The sequence below is a fragment of the Danio rerio genome, chromosome 24 (assembly GCF_049306965.1).
Source record: "Danio rerio strain Tuebingen ecotype United States chromosome 24, GRCz12tu, whole genome shotgun sequence".
In the NCBI taxonomy this organism is placed as follows: domain Eukaryota; kingdom Metazoa; phylum Chordata; class Actinopteri; order Cypriniformes; family Danionidae; genus Danio; species Danio rerio.
Window position 1 is genome coordinate 35,112,761 of NC_133199.1, and position 12,240 is coordinate 35,125,000.

Below are 12,240 nucleotides of genomic sequence, written 5' to 3' on the forward strand. Positions count from 1 at the left end.
GGTGAGACTGACTCATTTAGGGTGGGGCTATGACTCTTTTAGAGTGGAACTATCACTCCTTTAGGGAGAGGCTATCAGTCTTTCAAGGTAGGGCTTTCTGTCCATTATGGCAAGGCTATGACTACCTTAGGGCGGGGCTATCAGTCCACTATGGCGGAGTTAGAACTCATTTAGGGTGGGGCTCTCAGACCTCTAAGGTGGAGCTATCAGTCCTTTAGGGCGGGGCTATAACTCCTTTAGGGCCAATATGGCAGGCTATCAGTCCTTTACTTCTAGGCTATGACTGATCAGTCCGTTGTGATATAGCTTTGGCTGATTTCGGGCGGGGCTAAGACTACTTTTGGGTGGGGCTATTAGTGTTTTTAAGGTGGGACTATCAATCCATTATGGCAGGGTTACAACTCATTTAGGGCGGGTTATATCTCTTTTAAAGCGGCGCTATCAGTCCTTTATGGCGGGGTTATAACTACTTTAGGGCGGGGCTATCAGTCCATTATGCCAAAGCTCTGACTAATTTAGGGTGGGGCTATCAGTCCTTTAGGGTGGAGTTAGCAGTCTATTATGGCAGGGCTATGAGTCATTTAGGGTGAGGCTATCAGTCCTTTATGACTAGGCTATGACTACTGCAGGGTGGGGCTATCAGTCCATTAAGGCCGGGGTATTACTCAGTTAGGGCAAGGCTATAACTCATTTAAGGCAGAGCTATCACTCCATTATGGAGTGCTATCAGTCCTTTACGGCTGGGCTATGACTAGTTTAGGGTGAAGCTTTCAGTACTTTAGGGTGGAGCTATCGGTCCATTATGGCGGACTTTCGGTCCGTTATGGCTTGGATTGTGACTACTTTAGGGTGGGGCTAACAGTCTGTTATGGAAAGGCTATCAGTCCTTTAGTGTGGGTCTATGAGTAGTTTAGAGCGGGGCTTTCAGGCTGTCAAGTCTCATTTCTGCCCTGCTTTCGTCAAATCTTTAATCTTCCTCAATTTTGAAAAAAATGCCCATCGTCCAACAATCCAACGGGTTTCCAAAAAGTTAAATCATGCTCCGCCCTAAATCTTTTATTGATTTCAGGACCTTTCAAATTGGATTTAAGTCACGATATGGGGAAAAAAGAACAATCAATTTCCATTTTACGCCGACTTTAATAAACCACCTCTAAAGATCTGACTGATTAAAATTAACCAATTACTCAAAAAACTTGATAGTTTCTGATGAAAAATATTTAGCTGAATAAATTATGTAAATTAGACAATGGATGTGTTGTATTTCCAATCGTTTGTGATAATTTAAGATTATTTAAGGGAAATATATAGTGAATAGAATTATATAAACTGCTTTTCTCAGAAAAGGTGCATTATTTAACCAGAGCTTATTGGCTTAAAATTTAGTAATAATAATTTAATTATTTAATCATTTTGTGAATTGAAGCACTGAACAATACACTCAGTTGAACAAAGAAAATGTCTTAAAAGAAAATATCTCTATTATTAAATAATTTAGAGAATGTGATACCTAAAACAACTTACGTTCACAGTAGAAATCAAATTTCTACAGTATATTTCCATTACCATAGAAACCCATCAGTTACATTTTCACCAGCGGACTATTAAAATCCATGCACTTAATCTTAAACCACCGTTCTATAAATCAATCTGTCAAACTGATGCACAATTTTTTACTAATTAAATTTATAATTACATTTTTATTAATTATTTCTTATTGCTCAGGGCAGGTTGTAAAAGAAGCCCATCTGTTTTGCAGAGAATCAGAGGGACATCATTTACAAACCTTGAGTCCAAATAGTACACCAAACTCTTCCTGCACTTCTCATATGCCCCATGATGCTTTGCATCAATTATGAGAGTAACACAAATAAATGGTAAACAATCTGATAACTTTTTAAATGTTACAGTGTGGTATCATTATTGTCCTCACATTTTATCCACCTGGTATTAATATGCAATTCATTCAGTCAGTTTCCTTCAGCTTAGTCCCTAATGTGTCAGGGGTCACCACAGCAGAATGTTACAACTTCTCTTTCCAGAAAATTGCCAGGACGAATTTACCGAGGATTTTAAAAAGGGCCAGTTCACACATGACCCATTTCCGGAAAATTGCCAGTACTTTTCCAGAAAGGGCTGTATGTGTGAAAGGGGCTTATAATTGAAAAAAGAGTGATTTTCAGATTTTAATTTTAGATCACAAAGGCAAACAATTGGTTTCTTCTTAATGACATGCACAGATGAATTGTTCATCAAAAAACTACCAATGTGAGCCAAAAAAATCATATGGTTACTTTTGATTTCACTTGTACTTTAAAAATGTGGCCAGCTCTGTCGGTTATTTCTGCAAACCCAAACAAGGGGGTGTTTTCTACCTGGCTCTGTGTGAAAGTGTGAAAGGGTGGCATCGTCGTGGGACGTGGCAGAACAGTTGGCGGTGTTTGCTCAGTGTTTGGCTGTGGACGAGACACAGATAACAGGGGTTGCCAGCATAACTAGTGACCTTTTCAAACACCCCACAGGAGGCAACGCTGGTACCGTTTGCCACGTTTGTCCATCTCTGAAGCCTTGGCACTTCTCGGACCCCTGATGTTGAGCGGAGACCCCCGCTGTTCGCCACAATCAAATCTGCCAGTGAAGGTCAAGCAGGAGGAAAAGCAGCATCAATCCTTACATGACACTGATCTGTCAGGAAGATGAAACATGGTCACATGATTATATATGATGCTGCGCCAAGGCCAAACTCCTGCTTGATTTCTGTTGACATTTTTCTTTTTCTTTTTTCTGTTATTGTTGTCATGTATCAAGCTCTTATACAAATATTTGGTGCAGAATTCATTTTCCCTCTTAAACTGGCAGTAAATGTCTTAGTTAATTTAAAATGATTGTTTAAAATGTTAATTAACTGTGACGTTTGGACAAAAGAAATGCTGAAAGTGTATTTACTTGTCAATGTGCTATATGCACAACTTGAGTTTTTCAGTTAATGATGAACTTACGGTGAAAGGTTTATGTGACTATTTTTAATTATATAAGCTTCATTTTACAGTATTGATGTTGTAATGTAATGTAAAATGCAATCAGTTAAATAGACGTAGGCAATCATTTAGTTGTTAAAACACAAAAAAAGATGAAAGACTGTAAACAGAAGTGTCATCACTAGCAACAGGCGAATGCAGAAACTCCACTGGAAATACTAGGGTACAATAAATTTACATAGGGCTGGCCAATTAATCCAAAAAAATTGAAATCGACATTAATCGAGCCTATAATCGATGAAAGGCTGATTTATACTTCTGCGTTGAATGCACGGGTATGGTCTCATACCCCTGCACCTTTTAAAAATGTAACTACACGTCTCACGTTTGCACTACATTCCCGATGACTGTAAGCTGTGCCAGAGATGCCTTGAGATGGCATATTTTCTATTACAATATTTTATTGTATTTTATTACAATATATTACAATATATTATTTACATGACATTATTAGTTTACAGAAGATTCAAGAAATGCACTTTAAAATATTACATTATTTACAGGATATACAAGAGTTGATTTATTTAGAAGAGATGCTGCTTATTTTTTACTTTTAATATGAAAAACATTGAAAACAATTAATTTGTTTCCAAAAGTGCAAGTTATATAGTTTCACTTTTGAATAAGAAAAAAACTGACTGTTGGTTAAATGTGTGTTAAATTTTTGTTGTTCAGCGTTGATGTTTAATAAATATTAATAGATAGTAGATAGTGTGTGTTTCTTTCATTCATTCATTTTCTTGTCGGTTTAGTCCCTTTATTAATCCAGGGTCGCCACAGCGGAATGAACCACCAACTTATCCAGCAAGTTTTTACACAGTGGATGCCCTTCCAGCCGCAACCCATCTTTGGGAAACATCCACACGCATCCACACGCACACTCATACGCTTTGGACAATTTAGCCTACCCAATTCACCTGTACCGCATGTCTTTGGACTGTGGGGGAAACCGGAGCACCCAGAGGAAACCCATGCGAACGCAGGGAGAACATGCAAACAGAAACGCCAACTGAGCCGAGGCTCGAATCAGCGACCCAGCAACCTTCTTGCTGTGAGGCGGCAGCACTACCTACTGCACCACTGCTTCACCATGTGTTTCTTTCAATTATTCTAAAATCAAGTAATGCACCCTTCATTCAAAAATCTTTCTCTCATTATTACAAAACTTATCAGTGAACTATGATAAAAATAATGTAAAATATCATTTATTAATTAATCGTTCATTATTCGTAATCGAGTTAAAATTATTCAATTATTATATCAATAAATCAAGATTTAGATTTTAGGCCAAATTAGGCCAAAAATTTCCATATTTAAAAGACAAAAAAGCTGAATTTAGCACAGTGCTTCTTCACCGCTCTGATACCCACTTTATATCGTATATCAATCAGACAGTGAAGATGACTAATTTTTAAAGAAATCTGATATTAAACATGGCAATTTTATTATGGTAAGACAGTGTGGCTTGGACTGGCTGACTGAAAATTAAAAGTCCATGTGCATTTACCCCACACCTTGGAATTATAAGGTTCTATCTGCGTTCTAACTGATTTTGAGACATTGAGCTTCAAAGTTTTTGCATTCCATAGCAATTGGTATGTGTGTAACATTTGTGTTTTAAATAAAAAGTATTAAAACGTAAACAACTTATTAAAAACACCCCATGATGTAAATAAGGTGTCATTAAATAATAATATGTCAGTAACTCGATTTTGACAAAAATGTCATATAGAAACTTATAATTCTAGGGTGAAGCATTGTATGCCAGTACATCTTTGTAGTAGATATTTTAGTGTAACAACATTAACAAAAAAATCTTGAATTTATAAAAGCTACAGTAGTTTCCTCCACAGAATTTAATTGATTGTGACATTTCAAAATGGAAAAGTTAAGAGTAATTTTTTTTTTTTGTCATATCTAGTTGTGTAATAACACATGCGCGCACACACGCACGCGCACACACACGTTTGTTTTTGTGAAAAGTGGGTACATTACATAGGTTTCCATTCATTTTATACTGTCCTAACCATATACTTATATATTTATATATAATATCCAGCTTTACTCTCTGATTAAACTCATTCTGTGGGATTTATACGCTTCTTGAGAAATAAGGACATCACCAATGTCCTTCTATTCACCTCCTATTTGTAATACCTTTGTCATACCTATGTCATGACACAGATTTGTGTCTTGATATGTCACAAAAACACGTACACACACAAACACACACACACACACAAAGCAAAAATCTAAAGTAAACTAAACCAAATGAGCTAAACTGTCTGAAAAATCTAAAATGGCATTTTTGTTTTGTTTGGTTTTGTACTGCACTCATTCATTTTCTTCCAGCTTGATCCCTGATTTATTTTAAAAAATGATGACAGGATTTTAATTGTCATGTGATCTTTAACGTAAGATGATTCATATCGACAAACAGTTGAAGTCTAAATTATTATTCCTCCTGTAATCTTTTTCATACATTTCTCAAGTGATTTTTAAAAGAGCAAGTAATTTTTTACAGCATATCCTATAATATAATATAATATAATATAATATAATATAATATAATATAATATAATATAATATAATATAATATAATATAATATATAAAAACCTATTATTCTAACTTCAACTGTATCTATTAATTAATCCAGACGAAGACAATACGAGAACTCCCAAGCACTTCTCTCCGCAGCCCTGATCTTGAAACGAGACGTGTTGGGCTGCTTCTGTGCATTTAAACGTGGCCCAGCTGATCCCTTTGGAGGGTGAGTTTTAGGCCAGTGTACTCAAGTGTTTGTGCAAGCGTGCGGTTTGAGAGCAGGTCGACTCTTTCCAGCTCTTTAACAAAGCGTGGTGGGTGTGCTGACCGGCCCGTAGCCCTTACCTTTCAAAGGGGCAGCTGCGAATGTAGGTCTGTTCCTCCTACGGAGCATCTGACAGGTTCACGGTGGTTCAGTTCACAGCATCCCGATTGATTCGTGTCACAACATGGGAGCCGGGAACCAGCGAGACCTGAGGAAGAACAAGTCATGCAGGAGAGATTTAGATGAGGAGACAGAGAGAAAAATCGAAATGGACTTTATTGATTGACTTTGATAGATTTTTATAATGTATACATATTTTTTTGTGAATATAGTGATTTTTGTATTTGATAATGGAACTGAAATTGTTTTTAAGAATTGTTTTTTTTTTCCACAACATGCAAACCAATAATGACAAAAATTTAAATCTCATTAAATCTCATTATCTTGGGGAATCTACACATCTATGATCATCAATAAACAAGATACTTTTTTAGTAAAATAGCAAGTTTTAAAATTAGGAGAAAAAGCTTTCAAATTGTATCAATAAAAAGCTTTAAAACTTGCTTTTCAATAAAAAATAAATACAAAAAAAATTGCAACCCCAGATGTAAACATTGAAAAGCCAGAGAATGGTCTCAATGTAATTTGAACACAAGGGGTCATGAAAATTGAATGCATGTTAATGCCAGGTCGAAACTGTAACGTATCTCAACTAACCGGTCCGCTTCTGACCTAACAATATGACCTAAAAGTGTTTTAACCACTGCAACATCTCACCTTTTCACCTTTCAGCCATAAACACAAGTGAAAAAAGCCCACATTAAACATGAGCTCAATATTCCTAACAAGCAAATATGTGCTTTCCGTTTAACACCGAGGGCTTTTCCTATAGCAATCCATAGGCACATTACACACACACTTACCCTCACATCCTAAAGCTTTTCTCATGCATATTAGGGCCATTATGTAGTTGTGAAAAATGTGCAATGAGGGAAGAGCTCAGAGGTATTAATATTCTTCCGGCATCACAGATATTTCCCTGGAGGGCCGCCTTTAGGCCACACTGTTATTACCATGTCGCTCCATTATCTCCAGCTGTACTTGATATTAAGACAATAATGGAGACAGTGGGATTACCGGCGGAGGACAGGAGCACAGAAAAAAAAGCGGAGATACGTGAAGTGAAAGTGAAGGGGGATGGGTGGAAAATAGAGTATGATGGGATCTGTATAAGAGCCTCGACAGATAAAAAGATGGCTTTTTGTTTGCTTTTCTTTTTTTGTAAATGAACAGGGCAGGTTATCGAAACATTTTAACTGATGAGTTTAAGATGTTAAGCTGTCAGCAAGGTGTAAAGGCAACATAGGCTCATTCTGAAAACGTAGCCCTGTATACATTTCTGGAGATTGCAAATTGTGTAGCCTGAAGTATGTATGTCTGCATTTCGTCTTTAAAACAAATGCTATGGGACGGCATGATGCCGATCCCTTTTGCGCAACTAGCTGACGGCTTACATGCGTATAGACGGCTTTCCCACTGTTACCAGTTTGCCAGTTAGCTCGCCATGTACGTCGGCGGACTTGAAATGCAGAGAGGAGATGACCATGATGACGGAGTTTGAGTGTGGCGAAAAACGGTTCCCGAAAGTAGGCAAGACAACGACAGAAGCCAAAAAATAAAAATAAACAGTAAATAACAGGGTGAGAATGTGGTAAGATCTCAAAATGAATTCTGTTATTTAACAGACCAACAGTGCATCCGGAAAGTATTTAAAGCATTTTTTTTTTTCACATAGTTTTTATGTTACAGCCTTATTCAGAAATGGATAAAATTTATTTATTTCCTTAAAGTTCTACACTCAATACCCCATAATGACAATGTGAAAAAAGATTTTTTTTAAATTGTTGCAAATTTATGAAAAATCAAAAAGCTGAAAACTCACATGTACATCAGTATTCACAGCCTTTGCAGTGAAGCTGTAAAGTGAGCTCAGGTACATTCTGCTTCTACTGACCATTCTTCAGAATTTACAGCAGCTTAATTGGAGTTCACTTGTAGTAAATTCATTTGATTGGACATGATTTGAAAAGGCATACACCTGTCTATTTAAGGTCCCAGGATTGACAGTGCATGTAAAAGCACAAACCAAGCAGGAAGACAAAGGAATTGTCTGTAGACCTCCGAGACAGGATTGTCCCGAGGCACAAGGCTGGGGAAGTTACAGAAAAATTTCTGCTGCTCTGAAAGTTCCAATGGGCACAGTGGCCTCCATCATCTGTAAGTGAAAGATGTTTGGAACCACCAGGACTCTTCCTAGTGCTGGCCGGCCATGTAAGCTGAGTGATCAAGGGAGAAGGGCCTTAGTCAGGGAGGTGATCAATAACCCGATGATCACTCTGTCTGAGCTCCAGCGTTCTTCTGTGCAGAGAGGAGAACCTTACAGAAGAACAACCATCTGTGCAGCAATCCACCAATCAGGCCTGTATGGTAAGGGGCCAGACGAAAGTCACTCCCCGCCTGAAATTTGTCAAAAGGTACCTGAAGGACTCTCAGCAGAAACAAAATTCTCTGGACTGATGAGTCTAAAGTTGAACTCTTTGGAGTGAATGCCAGGCGTTATGTTTGGAGAAAACCAGGCACCGCTCATCACCAGGCTAATACCATCCTACAGTGAAGCATGGTGGTGGCCGTCCAGAAGGACAATGACCAAAGCACACCAAAATATCAATGGAATGACTTTACAACAACTTAGTTAATGTCCTTGAGTGGCCCAGCCAGAACCCAGACCTAAATCATATTGAACATCTCTGGAGAGATCTGAAAATGGCTGTACACCGTTGCTTCCCATCCAACCTGATAGAGCTTGAGAGGTACTGCAAAGAGGAATAAGCAAAAATTCTCCAAGACAAGCTAGCGGCATCATGTTCAAAAAGATTTGAGGCTGTAATTGCTGCCAAAGGTGCATCAACAAAGTATTGAGCAAAGGCTGTGAACACTTCTGTACATGTGATCTTTCAGGTTTTTTATTTTCAATAAATTTGCAACAATTAAAAAAAAAATCTGTCAAAAATTATGGGGTATTGTGTGGGGAAATTGGAGGAAATAAATAAATTTAACCAATTTTGGAATAAAGCTGTAACATAAAACAATGTGGAAAAAGTGGAGCACTATGAATACTTTCCGGATGCACTGTATTTTTCTTTATATATGTTTTTTTATATACATTATATTATTTCAAACAACTAAAATGTCAATAAAAGTGACTTTTGTTAAACTGTTTAAATCGATGTTGAATTGTCAACATCAAAAGTCTACAAAGCAGAGATCAAGGTCCCATAATGCAATTCATAACAGTAAATAATTTATTTACAATGTATAGAAAGCATTCATGCAAAAAAAAGAGATCTGCAATGGAGTTATGCTGGCCACCATATTTAATTTTATAACCACATATATACACAAAGAGAGAGTGTTTTAGGTGTCCTACTGAGATTAGTCAGAAGCAACTAAATCCCATTATTACTCCAAACTAATTCTGTCCATCAGTGCTAAATGACTCGACCAGGTCTAAAATAACCAGGCTGTTCAAACTCTTAGCTTGCTCTCCAGCTCGTGTCCAGCGCTCATCAATATCTAATTGCAGCAGGCGAGTGAAGCAGGCCCATCCTAATGGCAGAGGAGAGGAGAGATGCTTCAGCCTCTGCTCAGGACATGGAAAAAGAGGACTGGAAACATCAGGCCTGTTACCTGGAGCTTCCAGCTTCAGACGCTCTCGCCTGGAGTAAATCAAGGCCTAATGAGATCAAATGCCCATGCTCAAGGTTGTTTTTCCAGGGAAGACCCGCTTACCCTTTTTCAGTAATTTACCTCTAACCTGAGCCACTCCTGCTCACCCATGAACACCACTGGGTTGTTTTCCACCTGAAGCTGAATAAGATGAAGGAACAGATGGTAAGCACACACTGTAATCTGTTTAAACTGCTGGATACTTCTTTTGCTATAGTGGGGCTGAAAAGCGTGAGGTCAAATTGTAATATGGAATTTTGAATCTGAGGGACACGAAAGCATGATTCTGCTTTGTTTTGTTTTTTTCACAATTTGTAGGTAATTGTGTAACAAATGTTGCGGATGACCCTGCATTCAATAATTAAACAAACCATCTGCAGCAGGAGGTTAAAGAACGAGCCTCCATTCAGCCTCTTTACTTTCTCTTTACCCTGCTTTACTCCTTTCCTTTAGTGGATAAGGAAACGGTGGAAACTCATTCCACTGAAGACATCCATTAGTCTACATATTTGATTTTGTTTATTAAGCGCAAAGATTTGTTTCAAAACTATTTCTAAATTCAGTTCTAACTTCCAACAAACAAATAAATGGACAATAATAAAGTGTGGGCATAAAAATGAATTAAATCCAAGCACACATCCTATTCTTATGCCCATATGGTGATGCAGACGTCTCCAAAACCAGACAGATGGACAAATCTAAACTTGTTTTTAATAAAACATATAAATTTGCATATGATTATTAATACTGCTTATAATAGCATTATACAAATGCAGATTGCCCTGGATAAAAAAGCCTCTCGACATGAAGAAGCCATGGATGCAGGGGTTTTTATATTACTGTAGAAAATAATCATTTTGTAGTATTTTAATCCTTTAATTTTTCACATGTAAAGATATTTGTGTATTGCTGTACATCCTGTGTGTATTAAGCATTTGGACCTGCATAGGTGTGACAATGGCGGTGGTGACGACATGGAGACAGATGGGATCCAAATGCAAGAAGTTTAATAGTTATTAGCAAACAAATCCAAAACACCAGGCTAAATTGTAGTCAAAAAGCATGCAGGTTCAAAGTAGCAAACAGAGTGTCCACCAAGGAAAACAAGGCAAAAATCAATCTTCCAAAATCAGTAGTCAAAAACAGGCTCAAAGGTCATAACAAAAGGCAGATCAAACAGTGAAAATATGCTTGGTAAGGCAGCAGATACTAGCAATACTTCGCACTGAGTGTTTGGTGTGGCCAGGTTAATATAGCCACCAAAAAGGAAGTAACCAACGAACTGACAGTCAGAATTCCGGTGAGGGCTCCCTCTGCAGGTTGGATGAATGGTTGTCAGTTCTGTCTGTTACAATAGGCGTACAACTAACGTGCTCTGCTCTGGACTTTACACCAGCTTTTAGTTGGTCGATGGCGCAGTCTATTTCAATTCTTCAAAATAGAAATAGGCCAGTAATGTGCCTTAACACACCTCCTTTTTAGACCAGCACACCCATGAGTGCTCAAATTGCCGGGAATCGATTTGCTTTTTAAACAGCATGAAGCAAAACAGTAAAATTAGGGTTGCGCTGGTCTGAAAATATCAACAAATTGGGCCAAACACATCTTGCGCCTTATTGCGCCGGGTATATAAAAGGGCCCTAAGAGTGTTTGTAGCCTTGTTACAAATCAAATTTCACAATATGCATGTTAGATCTTATGACTTTTCAGGGTGGCATTGAAAATTTTTTTCAAGGATTTTATGTTTACAGGGCCTAATGAGAATGAGGAAACATATGGAGCTTAAAATATGCCCCAAAAAATTTTTCACAATTGTCTGAATTTTACAATTTGAATTTCTGATTTTGAATTTTACAATATTACATTTGATTTTCTGAATTTCTTCATCTTGAAATCTTGAGACAGTATTTTTTACAAACTGGATATAATAGTAATAGTAATAATAATAATAATAATAATAATAATAATAATATCATATTTCAAAATATTGTCCTGTTTTTTTGTTTTACTTGTTCACTCTAAGCATAATAATTCAATTATTCCAATCACAGAAGAGCTGAGTGATATGACTCAATGCATAAACTTGTATTTAACACTTATACTCAACAGTCTCTTCCCCGTTCATCACCCCTTAACTACTTTATGTTCTACATGAATTTCTGGTTTTGAAGTTTAAAATTTAAAAATATCCGAATTCTGAATTTCAACATCTTGAAAACTTAAAACTGTACTTTTCACAAACTGTATTTCTGCAGTCTAGGAATTCAGAATAAAAATTTCAGATGTTTTAATATTCAAGTTATGAAATTCAAATTCCAATTAAGAAATTCAAATTCAAAACCTTTTAAAGGCATTTAATATTCAGTTTTATTAAAATACAGTTGTTAATACTTCAAATGAACTCAGTACAAATACAGATTGTTTTGGCATATTTTAAGCTCCATAGCAACAATGGTGTTTAAAGCTCAGGGTATGTCATTTGCATGTACTGAGCTCTTATCATTCAGCAATGACTACACTCTCAGAAATAAAGCTACGTGAGCTGTCACTGGGGTGGTACCTTTTCAAAAGGTACACATTTGTACTTAAAGGGTCCATATTGGTAT

The 12,240-nt window shown here is 37.1% G+C and overlaps 1 long non-coding RNA gene across 2 annotated transcripts in view; it reads right to left on the reverse strand.

Moving 5' to 3' along the window:
* Window positions 1–1,040: 1,040 nt before the first annotated feature.
* The window catches only part of LOC141380742 (uncharacterized), a 125,416-nt gene continuing 114,216 nt past the window's right edge, over window positions 1,041–12,240 (reverse strand). The window contains exons 6-7 of one of the 2 annotated variants that reach the window (XR_012399480.1): window positions 5,929–6,056; window positions 1,041–2,685 (exon numbers count right to left, since the gene is read on the reverse strand). This is a non-coding gene — a long non-coding RNA (uncharacterized lncRNA). The remainder of the gene's footprint in view (window positions 2,686–5,928; window positions 6,057–12,240) is intronic. The other variant, XR_012399481.1, reaches the window with a different exon arrangement.